At 47.2% G+C, this 12668-nt stretch overlaps 1 protein-coding gene across 1 annotated transcript in view; it reads left to right on the top strand.

Annotated features, from left to right (window-relative positions):
* The window catches only part of LOC131215370 (titin), a 92567-nt gene that overhangs the window by 65120 nt on the left and 14779 nt on the right, over positions 1–12668 (top strand). The gene's annotated exons all lie outside the window — the stretch shown is intronic.

Genomic DNA, 12668 nt, shown 5'->3' with positions numbered 1-12668 from the left:
TTTTTGCATTTAGGATCCTTGTAATAAATTCACTTTTCATCATCGAATCATCCCAAACCATTTCTGACACATTCTCTCAATAAGAGCAAGTTCACCCTCAACAAGCATTAAAATATGATGAGTTTCGATAGCAGTTTTCGTCATATTGAAGTAATGAAAAAATACTCCCCGCGAAAACACTTAATCAGGAACAAAACTCGACATCTTCAGATGCTTACAAAAGGTGTTGTTTACACTTTAACAATTTCAATCTATACTACGTTAGATGCGTGATAATAGTAGCTACCAAACACATATTTCATTAAAAAAATTAGATTTAGTGACTAATGCCATCCATTTGAAAACACCACATGAATCAATTCAAAGTCCTTATATTAGAGTTGTGCCCCTTTAGACCGTCATTAGATTGATGGCGTGTTCCACTGCTACCCACTGCGCTAGCTCTAAACTTGATTACCTCACGAAACAGACGCGAATATAGGTATCAAAATAAAATGATGAAAGTGCTTCCGACTGCAAAATTCTATTATAATCGAGCACAGTACCCAAACTCAACCCAAAACGACGAATAAACGACGAAGGCTCCTGCTAGACTCCCGGCAGGCCACTTCATTTCAGCCCGCCGCCTCGAATTACATGTACGGGCCCGCGCTCTCTGTAGTTTGGCCAAATGGGCGAAGGCATCCTTCATAAAGTTGGCTGAAGTATTAGCATACGCGCACCATACGGCATACAGCGCCGGGTAGGGTTTGCAATTCGTTCCGAGCCGGCCATCCGTTTGACGTTGGAAAATTACAGGAAAAATACACATTATCAAATGAAAATTCTTAATTTCGTTAAAAGCTTTCCCCGCGTGCGGTCCAGCACACGTGTGGCCCACGGTCTACGCAGAAAAGAGGAAACGTTTATTGCCGTTTTTTTTCTTTCCCCGCCCAGTGAAACGCGTTCCCGGGAGATGCAGTTTTGTGCAGTGCTTATGCGGCGCCCGTGGCGAGTGCCGGCGAAGTGCCACTGAAACATGCGCGTAATGCGGTTGATGCGGTGCGGTGGTCTGCGCCGGGTGGATAAGCACGTTATGAAATCATAAATGGGAAGGCAAATAGCTCGTGTGCAGCGTCAGCGCCAGCGGTGAGCGATGCGTTGGAATTTTCGGGACGTTCCTGGCAATTCGTAGATGAACGTGGATTTTTTGCAAAAAAACCCGTCTCTCTTCACATTCTATATGAAAGTCGGTTTTTATGATCATCGGTTGCGGTTTAAAATGCAGCAGCTAAGCTTCCGGAGTGAATGGGAGTAGTTTTAGTTTATTTGTCGCATGAAACATTGCAGACTTTTCTAGTCACATACTAATAATTACCGAGGCAAATATTGCGAAAGCCTTTACATTTTCGTTCCGCTTTCGGAACTAGTTATTCAACTGCTGTTCATGTGACGTCGTTGAGGCCTTTCTTTCGAATGTTTGCGTAGAAAAATAATCGCCCAGATCCGCGCTTTCTGACCATTCCAGGCCGAGATTGATCGAGCAAAACTCATCGCTCAATTCATCGCCGGTGCTCGCGGCTGGCCTGACTCGTCGCTAATCCGACAATCATTGCTCTAATTTAGTTTCGTAATTAATAAAACCTTCACTCGACGTGCGCGAGACTCCCGTGAGAGCTGCTGCTCAAGACTTTCCGGGCCGCCAGGTCTTCCGTCTGGTTGCTTATCGTTCGCGCGAAACCGCATCAAGCCCTGGGCGGCGCAACCTTCACCCAGCGCCCGGGAACACAATTCCATTTTCCCCCCAATAAACCTTAATTAACCCTGTTTCGCGTGAACTCCACTCCTTGGTTCTTCATCATCATCGATCGGGCTCGTTGGAGTGCCAGTGCGGTGCTGCCGCAGTACCATGATTTGCTCGATCATGCCGGCTAGGCTGGGGCCAGAAAGTTTCGATCCCCTCATGAGCTGAACTCCCCGGTGGCTCAGACTGGCGCAAAGTAATTTCCGAAATTAACTTTTGCACTGCCTCGGAAGCACTGTGGTTCAAGTTTTTTGCTCAGATTGCGTACGTCGAACTGCGCCCCTTCAGTGTTGGTTGGTGGAAAACGGGACCCGGGACGCAAGAGTGGCCCTAGAAATGGTCTAGACACAAGAAAAAAAAAACACAAAATGTGACATTATGTTGCAGTCTATTTAGAACGCAGACGCAAAATGAGGTTCAAAATGGAAAAGCCACCAATGTTTACCTTTAATTAATAAACGAGTAACGAGAAGGTAACTCCAAATAAATAGACTGACAGGAGTTACTTATAATTTTTTGGGCCCCCCTTTCAGGAACGTGCATCCCTCCTTTTCTTGCTCTTTCATTCTTTGCCACGTGCAACGGGACCACCAAAAGCCTTGCATAAGTCGCGGACCACCATCAAACGGCTTGGCCGAAGTTGGACTTGGAGATTGATGCACGAAAACTGTTGGGACTCATCGCGCGGTGCGTGCGGGGTGCTCTTGGAAAACCAGCGGCGGACTTGGTGCTGACTGCACTGACCAGAATCAAATTAAAAGTAATCCGGAGAAGGAAAACTTTTTAATTTCTTTTTAATTATATCAATACTCCCCACCAAAGCCAAACGAGTTGTGGTGCGGTGAAAATTTCCAGAAACTTTTCCGATTGGCGTTTGAGGGGCCGGGGCCGGGCTTGGGTTGACCAGCGGTGGGAAAGGGAACGCAAATCGCGAGAGAAATTCTTTCGCTTTTCGAAGAAAACCGCCTCCGTCCGTGGAAAGCTCTCGGGGGTTTCCTTTTCTTTGGCGCCGAAAGAAGAATCGGATGGTTTGGCCATCTAGCGGGGCCATCAAGCAGCGGCATTTTTTTTTTCGTTCAGAATCCTTCCAGAATGGAGCAGGCCGTTGGACGAGCTGATTGCTGACATTTAATTTCCGTTCCGAAAACACCCGTCGACGGGCGCGTGAGTTGTAGATGATGGGGTAAAGTTCGGAAAGTAAGACAATTATTGCATCTATGCACCGGTGGCGGCCGTTCGGGGACAGCTGCATACTTTACGGATCGCAAGTATGCGCACGTGCTGCAAACAAGAAAATAATGCTAGGTTTATTGTATCACCTTTTCTGGTCGTTAAACCTGATGTTAAATCTCAAATCTGTGTTACAGTAGAGCATATAACACCGAATGTTACAAGCTAACGTCGCACGAGCTTCCCTTTCGGATGTTTTGCTTTTCTACATTAGGTATATTTAGGTGGTGTTTTACTCCGTACACAAATCTGTATTATTTCGTTTGCTTTGTATTTTCAAGTTAATCTTTATTGCTTTACAAATTTCAAAGGATGATTTTTATAATTGGATTGTTCCTGTTTTTACCCATAATTTTTTTCTCTTTATTTTGTGTTGTATTCCTTTATTTCTTTCAATGTTTATTCTGTTTTTTTTGTTACAATATTCAGCGATTTTTTATATTTCGTGATTGACTCTAGTAAGTTCTTATTCATTTTGCGATTATCGGATCAAACTCGTTAACGTTTAACTTTTGTCGTATTTATACATGTTTGTCTCAGTTGTTTGATATCATTCTTTTTAGGTCATTGTTAGTGTTGGGCAGCGTGTTGTAAGAACATCTCATCGAATGTGTTATGCCTGATTATACGAAATTTTAAGTTTCCAAAGTTTGAAAAAAGGTGATGACATGAGCATTTTGTAAAGCAAAAGCAAAAACAAAAAAAGTAATTGTAATCTATCACCGAGAAATTTTTCAAGTTCACCTGGTCAGCATGAACTGTTCGTCCTTCGACCGAAGCACCCATTTCCCGTAGAGAAAACTCACCGTCAACCCGGAAATAATTCCATTTTGGCCACAATTCTCGCAGGACTCGCGGTTCGCAAAAGCAAACCAAATTTACTGGCTTCCCTCAAAAAGAAAAAAAGGAAACGGACGCAAAGTCTTTATAGAGTGCAAGAGAAAGGAGAGTCCGTGCAATTAGGAGTTGGCAAAGTTTCAAATCCCTCGCGCGGATTATGAACATTATCCGAAGCCCCGGGAGAGCCGAAATTTTCGAGTTTTTTTCAACGGGCGTGGGGGTCATTTAGCGTCCCGGGGTGAGCCTTGATTCGAGTGCCAGATTCCTGGAGCGGCGAAGTGGGACTATTTACGCGTCGTTCACAAAAACTCACCAAAGGGGGGCAAATTGTTTTCTACGCAGTCGCGCAAAAGTTTTGCCCAGGTTGCCGTTGGCCGGCTGTTCCGGTCCTCTGGGATCGCCAGCATTCGGAGCTGAGCTCGAGCGATGAGTTCGAAGTAAGAATTTCATTGCTTGCGTGTCTTAAATTATCAAAATTCGTTTCCCGTTAAGAAATTTCTTTCATCAACAATTATGCCGTGGAGGTCTGTCCAGCAGGAAACAAACCCTCATCTACAACATATTGACAATGATCGACGGAACAGTCCTAAATTGAACAAATTGTATCTACAAGGACTTTGAAACTGCAAATGCATAATAATTTTATTACTATTAGTGACACGTTCAAATAGTAACGATACAAACCAAACGGTTTGAACATGAACAATTTTCTGATTGATTTTCTCTTTCTTTGGCTGATTTTATTTTAAGCTCACTTAAAGGTGACGCCTATCATAAGCGGCGTTTAGCGCGCACTTTTGACCGGCGAACTGTAAAGAAACGTTTGACGCACGAACAAAGAGATACTTCACCACCAAATCGGAAGCCCCTGCCCTTAACCGGCGGTGGCGGCCCACTATTACTTTGCAAATTATGAACTTTAAATTAATTTCGCGAAATTATCCCGCATCAACCCGTCGCTGCCGCCTCCGAGACGCCAAATTATGGGCCACACCTGCGCCGGGCCGGGGCCGGGGCGTGACAATGGCTTAATCGATACCCTGTATTCTGTACCAATTACACCAATCGCCCGGGCCCAGCCGATCCCTGGGCTGGACGCCGACGAGTTCGTCGACGATAGACAGCGCCGGCCGCCGTCCACATTCCCCGAGGGCAATTAGAGGGCTCAAACACAAGCTTTCGTGTTGCCGTTTTTTTGCGTTCCGATTCGTGGCGAATGGAAGTAAAAAGTGACAGCACCGCACCGACTCGACAGTTCAACTTTTGTGAGCGGCGGTGCCATTAAAAAGCGTCACCGAAAGTGGCGCTCGTTGATCATCTCGGAAAAAGGCGCCGCACCCTTCGAGAGGTGTGATTGATACTTGTCGCAACGGAGCGCGGTCACTCGGCGTAGAAGCTCGAATTCCGTTCACGATCGTGGATCGGGCCGAGGTAGTAACCCGATAAAAAGCACCTTCAGTGGCGGCGGCCTTCGGTGGCCAGTTGGGAGTTGCCCGGATTTTTTACGCGCCAATGATGAATTGATACATTTCACGCCAATGAAGACGTTTATGTAATCGGCACGGGCGCAAACCTGGCCAGCGATACAGTCGGTCGCCTTAATTGGCTAGGTGGCTCTCTAGTGGCCCTCGGCCGACTGGCCCAACCCGTGAAATTATCGTGCCAGCCGCTGCAGGATTAGCTGCATACATGGGGTGGCCCTTGGGGTTGTACAGTTCTGGACAGAGAGAAAGAACCAGTCCGCCCAGGATAGTCCGTAGAAACCAGCGAACACTCCACCGTAAAAGGAGGGAAAGAATCGAATCAACCTCACACATCATCATCGCCCTCTGGTGGGTGTGGGTTGAACTAATTGAACTCCCGAGTTCCACGAGTTCCACGGGCTAGAAAAAAACTGAAAACGGAAGCGCAGTGGAATCGCACGACTTCCGGTCTTGGGCTGGCCGTGTGAGACGTAAGTTATGCGCCACAGCAGACCACTCGGTGGCCAACAGTTTATTATCCAATTACTGCTGCTCCTGCTGCTGCTGCTGTAAAGACCGGGTGCACCGGGAGTCCTCCCGACACGGGTTCACCATCGGACCACCGCGCGCGTACGATCTACACTACTATCTACTTCCGCTGGACGTTCGGCCAACACGTGTGCAACTGTGTGTCCGTTCCATTCGTTTCGCCGTTTTTCTGGTTTCGATTCTAGCGACCAACAGCGACCAGTTTGCTGGCGGTGAGTTATTGTTTTGTCCAGGAGGTCCGGGTCCTCCGGACTGCTATTAGTTTAGCCGTCCGCACCCTACTTCATTTGTAAGGGGCCCGGAACCCCGAGCGATCCTGAAGCCCGGTTTTACAATTTAGAAACGACGGGGAGTTCCCTCCTACAGGAGCCGGTCGGTCGAAAAGTCGGTCGAAAATCATAAAACTAAAGTAATTAAAACTATTTACCACGGAGTCCCTGGGCCCTGGGCCCGGAGCACCGGCATTCGAGGGTAGCCGAGGTGCGATATTGAGCGCCGGCCAGTTTGGTCATTTTAATGCACTTTTAGCGTTCATCGTTGGGTTCGATTGTTCGGCGATTTATGGCGAAAGCGAAACTACTTCAACAAGTCATAAATAGTGTGGCAGCGTAATCAACGATATCGTTTCTGGACCTGGGTGCTATCAGAAGCTCTTATTTAAAGCAACAAATGTAACGGTGGCAAACAATGGAATAACATTGCTCTGCTTGTTCTCTTTCTTTACAGAATCTCTCTCTCTCTCCGCATATTTCTACCAGTCCTGAGTGGTTGGGAAATAATGTCAACAAGTTTCGTCGGTGCCAACTGTCAGCTAGATAATTGAAGCACCGTTCCGTAACACCGTTCAGAAGAAGACTCGCACGTAGCTCGACTGGAACTTGGAGAGAAGTTTATCAAAATGGCCAGCGAATCGCACAGAGTCGGTGTTTTCGCGAGGTTGGCATTACTGTGCTTTTGTCTAGCGAAAGGTGAGTCTACTATATATCGATTGCTTACATTACCCCACTTCTCAGTTGTTCCCGAAGAAATCCCCGCGAGTGACGTGTGAGCAAGACCTTAACCCCTGGGCCCTTCTGGTGGTTTTCATCATGCATATTAAGTGGCACACATTAGCGTCCTAATCAGTGATTAGTTTCGATTAGCCCCCATCCTTGCGAAAGTAATTTTTTGCGTGCGTCCCACACAGTTCCGGAGTGGTCTTGGTCCTTTTCCAACGGGCGCTCCTTCGGGACTGGCGACAATTTGTCGTAGCGATGTCGTCGCTCACAGTTGGGTTCGGAGGCCCAGTTTCTGCGGCCCAGTTAAGCTGGAGCTGAAGAATCGTACTCTGCCACCTGATAGACTGCACTTTTCGGTGGGTCTTTGTAGTTTGTAGAGTTGCCGGCTGAACAATTATCGGCACGCCATTACGGAGTGGGCAGAAAAAGTCGGTGGCGTGACTCGCAACTCAAGATGGTCGTGATCGTCCGGACACCACCACTACTGACTTTTTACCTCCCTGATACGCTACGGTCCTACGGCAGACCGAGACCGCAAAGGGGCGCTATGGAAGCGGTGTAGGTCAGCAGTGGCAGCAGCTGGACACCAAAAGTGGAACATTGCTCCGTCCTAAGAAATGGTTATGTTTATGCAAATGTCATTACACCACACTGTAAGACGCCATGGACTGGACCTCTCGCCCCCCTTTGCCACTCTCCCACCAGCCCTGGCTGGTGTGTTGTGGTTGGGCTAACAAAATTGTGTCCCCGAAAAGAAACATAGTTTGTGGAGCGTGTTTTGGGAGTTGCGTGGAGCGAGAGAAAACTTTAATGAAAAGTGCCATCTAACCTCCGGAATAATTTCGCTTCGGTCCCACTTTGCGGTTCGCCCAGCCTGGCCATATTTCTTTGTCTTGAGAATGGGGCCCCTGTCCGGTTCCCGGGGGAAACACACACAGACAGACTTAAGTCCTGGGTAGGGGAAAAAGATCCGGGGAACGCGAAGGTTTGGAACTATTCACCAGCAACCAGGCGGTGACCGTAGCACGACCGTAAGACGACAGCTTGGGCCTGACAAAGTTTATGACCTCGCAAGGACGGCACCCAGGCACCGCTGCAACTGGCATCATCGGTGAAGAAGAATTTGCCTCTATCAGAGGCAAAACAGACAAACGGCTTGTAAACGGCGGGAAGACCAGCTCTCCGGGAAGACACAATCCGACCAGAACCGGCACCAGACCACTGCACACAATAAACGCAAGCGCCGACAATGGGACTGCACGAGTTTGGGTATGTTGGGTCCGTTTTTGGGAGTTATGAAGCTCACTGTGGAAGTAAATAATCGAATCGGAACCACGGTCTGCGGTCGGGACCTAGCCCATCCGGCCCCATATGGAGCGTGCGTGCAGCAATTTTGAAGAATGTCTAGCACGTGTGTTTGCCCTAAGATAACAGACAGCGTCTTGCTCTGTAAGCTTTCGGGAACAAATTGCCATTTGTTTGTGTTTCTTCCGTTTTGCATGCGTCACTAAACTTCGGTGTTCGGTGCTGCAGCGTTAGATTCGATTTCAGATGAAAGTTAATGCCCGAATGAATCAAGACCACTCATAACTTTGGCAACTTTGCTCAAAAGACGTTGTACGCGAGCTGTTGTGTCCCATCGAACGTCGAAAAGCATAAACTAATAAGAGATCGTGTGTTACAGTTGCATACTTTAAGGCGTTAACGAAGCGGCACAACTCTACAGAAATATTATAGTTTTTCTGGTGACTAAATTGAAATGAGAAAGTGAATGGAATAGCTCTACATCTTACTTCGCTTCCAATGCTAATTAGGGGTCTACCAAGTTCTCCTATTACTTTTGTGACGCCTTTTGAAGTGAACTCACAGCAAACGAAGTGAACTTTCCACACTGCGAGCTGAACGATGAAGATGCTTCGCTCTAAGCTAAACGTACTCTTCGCAGCAGTCCGAGCATGGGACATTCTTCGTAGGCTGTCTTCTAGTAATTACTGCCATGTTGATTACAATTGAAGTTGCAAAAAGAGAAGAAAATCGCAGCTCCATCTCCAAGGACCGAGAAAATGGGCCCCGGTGATAGTTGGGCTGAGGCTTCGCATCAACCGAAAATGACCTTCTGAGGTTACCGTTAACAAAGCTCGCTGCTCTGCGTTGATTACTTCCTTCGGGCCCACGCGACAATGCCAATGGGGAAAATACTGATTTGGAGCAAACAATCCACTTACCCGACTTCCGATAATGGCCGGTTCGGGTAATGGTTCCAGGTCCGGCAGCAGCAGCAGCAGCAGGTGTATGTTTTGTAGCCAATTTCCGGTAATAGCATTAGGACGATGCGATTGCGAACCAATCCCTACCGAAGGCCGCCGGTCGATCGATCGATCGAAGGGCAGCCCCGGCCTATTACGTACCGGTGCCCGTTGAAAGGACGTTTCGTTCGTGATGGGTTTCTTTTCCCTCACGTCCTGCCAGCGTCGTTTCAGTGTGTAGGCATGGCCTTTAACTACTACTTACGTACGCCGCCTCGCAATAAAATACCTGTGTATGTTAGAATGATAGAAATTTACATAAATTTCTATTTCCCATCGTACCGCCCACCGCCATATGGTTGCATCCCCCTGTTGGTGGTGGTTTCTTGAGCCCCCAAGCTCCTTCAAAGAGGGCTTGCGGTGGGATTGTTGATTATACGAATGCCTCGCAAGCAGATATTCCCGGGACGAAGCAGTGCACTCTCAGACCACGATGGGCCCACCGTACCCAGCACACCGCCAATTATCGACTTTTGGCACAACTTTTGTGCTGCACTTTTCCAAAGGTAACAAGGGAAGCTGGTGCGATGCGGTACCGTTACAAGTACCGTTACCGAGGCCACACGGACCACACGGAAAGTAGCAAGTAGTGTAGGGAAAAGTTTTGTTTACCGTTTCCCAATCCCTCGTCTTGCCGCTTCCCCCCGCGGGTGGCGTGTGGCGTGTTTACCATTGTTTCGATTGTGAGCTGTCTCGTTGGCCCCCTCAGTTGAAAAAAACACCAAAAACCCATTCTCCTCGTGTGCAGGGAGATTTGAACATTCTTATCTTGGCCGGCCCACTTGTGTACACCGTCGTCGTTGTCGTAACGCCTCGCAAGCACCGTCGTCGTGGGGACGGCCCGGTGCCGTGCAAATAGTTTGCGCCCGAAACGCGGCACTCCGCATTGCAACGTGCTTTTTGGCGTGGCCTTTGTGCCACCGGTTGCCTGCAATTAGGCGCTACGGTATGCTTGCCGGGTATTGATTTCTCGAACCAGTGGTCGCTTTAACGAGCAAAAAGCGAGCATAAAAAATGGCACTGCTGCCATTGTGTTATTTTGTTACAGAAATACTAACAATAAACGTGGAGATAATCTTCAGTCGTAACGGTTCGGCGGTTTATTCACTAGGTAGAGTCAAGGATAAAACCATTTTGCAACAAAGACGATTCTTTAAAATATTGGACGTAATTTTACTCCTATGACTATGACTTTTACAATAAACGCTGCATTTTATAGTAAAATATGTAAGTCTGTCACTAGCATAGTAAATGTTATAAAAGCATGGAAGAATGTTATATAAATTTGACGTAATATAAATATAAATTTTAACTCATAAAATATGTAGCATCGGGCGTAACTATAGAATCTTCTGGTGCTTTCTTCTTAGGTTATTGTGTGTCAGGGGGCTTGTAAATAAAACTGTGACACAGCCCCAATGTTGGGGTCCATTTTTCATGCCACACAAAGGTACCATGCTAAATACCCTGCAGGCCGACCAAATTACACGAAGACCTGACCAAGGCTAAAGGAGAAAGAGAGAGAGTGCTAATGGAAGAGATGATTAGCAGGCTCGGAATGTGAGAACTTTCGGTTAATTTGCAGGTACACAAACTTACCCCTTTGCGATGAGGCTCTTCCGACGCTATCTACCGAAAGCTAGCCTTCTCCACCGAACCTGCTGGGAATTCGCCACCGGAGAAGTTATTGCCACTAATAGGCGGCAAGTTGTGCGTAAAATGGACCCAATAGTGTCTGGATTCGGAGCAAGGCTCCGATGTTGTCGTTGCCGGAAAACTAAGCAAGAACTAAGCAACGCCACGACTTCATTCGTTCGTTCGTTCGTAAAAACCCGGCACAGGTAACTCCCGTACTCCATAAGGACTCCCAGGCTGCAACCAGAGAGCGAGGCAGCGGGGCCGGCTGCAGTCCAATTAAATGCAAATTAAGTTGGAGAAAAGACTAATTAAAGTTAAATTTCAAACCATTTGCTATTTGCCCGGCTCCGGATCCGGCTACCCTCCGGAGTAGCGGCCATGGAGGTGCCAATACTGGTGATGATGTTGTTTCCGGCATTCCCGGTTTCTGCTCGTCGGCGACTCATGTTTCTTGTGTGGTCGGGTCTTTACCAACGCCGGAATGCGTCCCAGAGGAATGCATGGCCACGGTCCGGCCAGTGCGCTGCTGTCCATGTGAAGCCGGCCCGTAGATTCAGCATCTAGCAGCGGGTTCATTTTTCTTCCCCCGTAGCAGATTGACTGAGGAACTGAGACACCGAGAACTCCGGCACACCGGCCACCGGTCGGACGGCTGTGCTTTTGATATCACCGAAAAGATGAGCCGACGGATCCGACAGACGGACCCGGGAGCCAGAGGCAACTGTTTTCTGGCCAGCCGAATCGGATTGAAACACTTTCTCTCCCTCTCTCTCTCTCTCTGTCTCACACACTCTCCCTTCCTCCGGTGGCTGTGGTACTTAAGTTTTTCCATTAGTTCTCAATTTCGGCGCCGTAATTAAAGTTCAATTTTGTTGTCCATCGTACCGGCAGCAGAACGGTGTCCAGCGAGTGTCGGTTCTGTCGGTTCCAGTTGAGCACAAATTATCCCACAAAACTTGCGCCCCGAGGAGCCACCCCCGGAGTGGACACGGTGCCAAATTTATGCACCCTGCACCTGGCCAGGAGCATAATTTTCAACACGACCGTTCGCCAGGATTGTGTGCCGGGCGCAATGCGAGTGATTTTTCAAACTCTAATTTCAGTGCGGGCAGTGTTTAAAATTACTTTTAGAACTAGTTGGCCCATTGTTGGCGTCACCAGAAGCGGGTTTTGATGGCAGATTAGCTCAGTCCTGGCTCGATGTGTTAGCTGGTGTCAGGTTAGTGCTTGACTGGCGTAAATAAAGTCACTTAAAAGTCTACATGGCTATAAATATTAAACTTTGGTTTAATCATTAAGCTACAACGTGTTTAATAATTTTTGTTTTTTTTCATTAATAAAGGACCTTTTTCCGTCCATCTCAAAAGCATCATTTATTGTTATTAAGCGGCAACCCTTCATGATTTTGATGGTCGTCTCTTTGAAATGCCACGGCCCAATTTTAGAGCAACATATTCGAAGCAGGAAATCGACACCCAGACAAACAAGATGTTTGATGTTTATTTAAAACTATTAATAAACTGCTTCTGACAGTTGGCGAACCTATTAGTTTGGGCAATTATTTTGATGTATGGATGAGAACAGTACCAAAAGCCTGAAACCAAACGAAAACAATAAATAGACCAGAATCCGAAACGAGTAAAAATTTAATAAATTCTTTTCTTAGCTTTCCGCATGTCAACTGTCAAACTCAAAAAGAAGCTCAAACAGAATAAAAATTAGTTGAAAGATCTCAGAGTTTTGTTAGAACAAAATTTTGGGAGCTGAACGGACGTTCCTTGAACTCGGACTCGAATCGACGAAGATTTCTTAGTTTGGATTTTTCTGAAAACTTTTTGACCCACTTTTTGATTGAGGCTAT

Source organism: Anopheles bellator, chromosome 1 (genome assembly GCF_943735745.2).
Source record: "Anopheles bellator chromosome 1, idAnoBellAS_SP24_06.2, whole genome shotgun sequence".
NCBI classification, from domain to species: domain Eukaryota; kingdom Metazoa; phylum Arthropoda; class Insecta; order Diptera; family Culicidae; genus Anopheles; species Anopheles bellator.
Note: the sequence above shows the minus strand (reverse complement) of the source record. Positions and strands in the feature narration are given on the sequence as shown.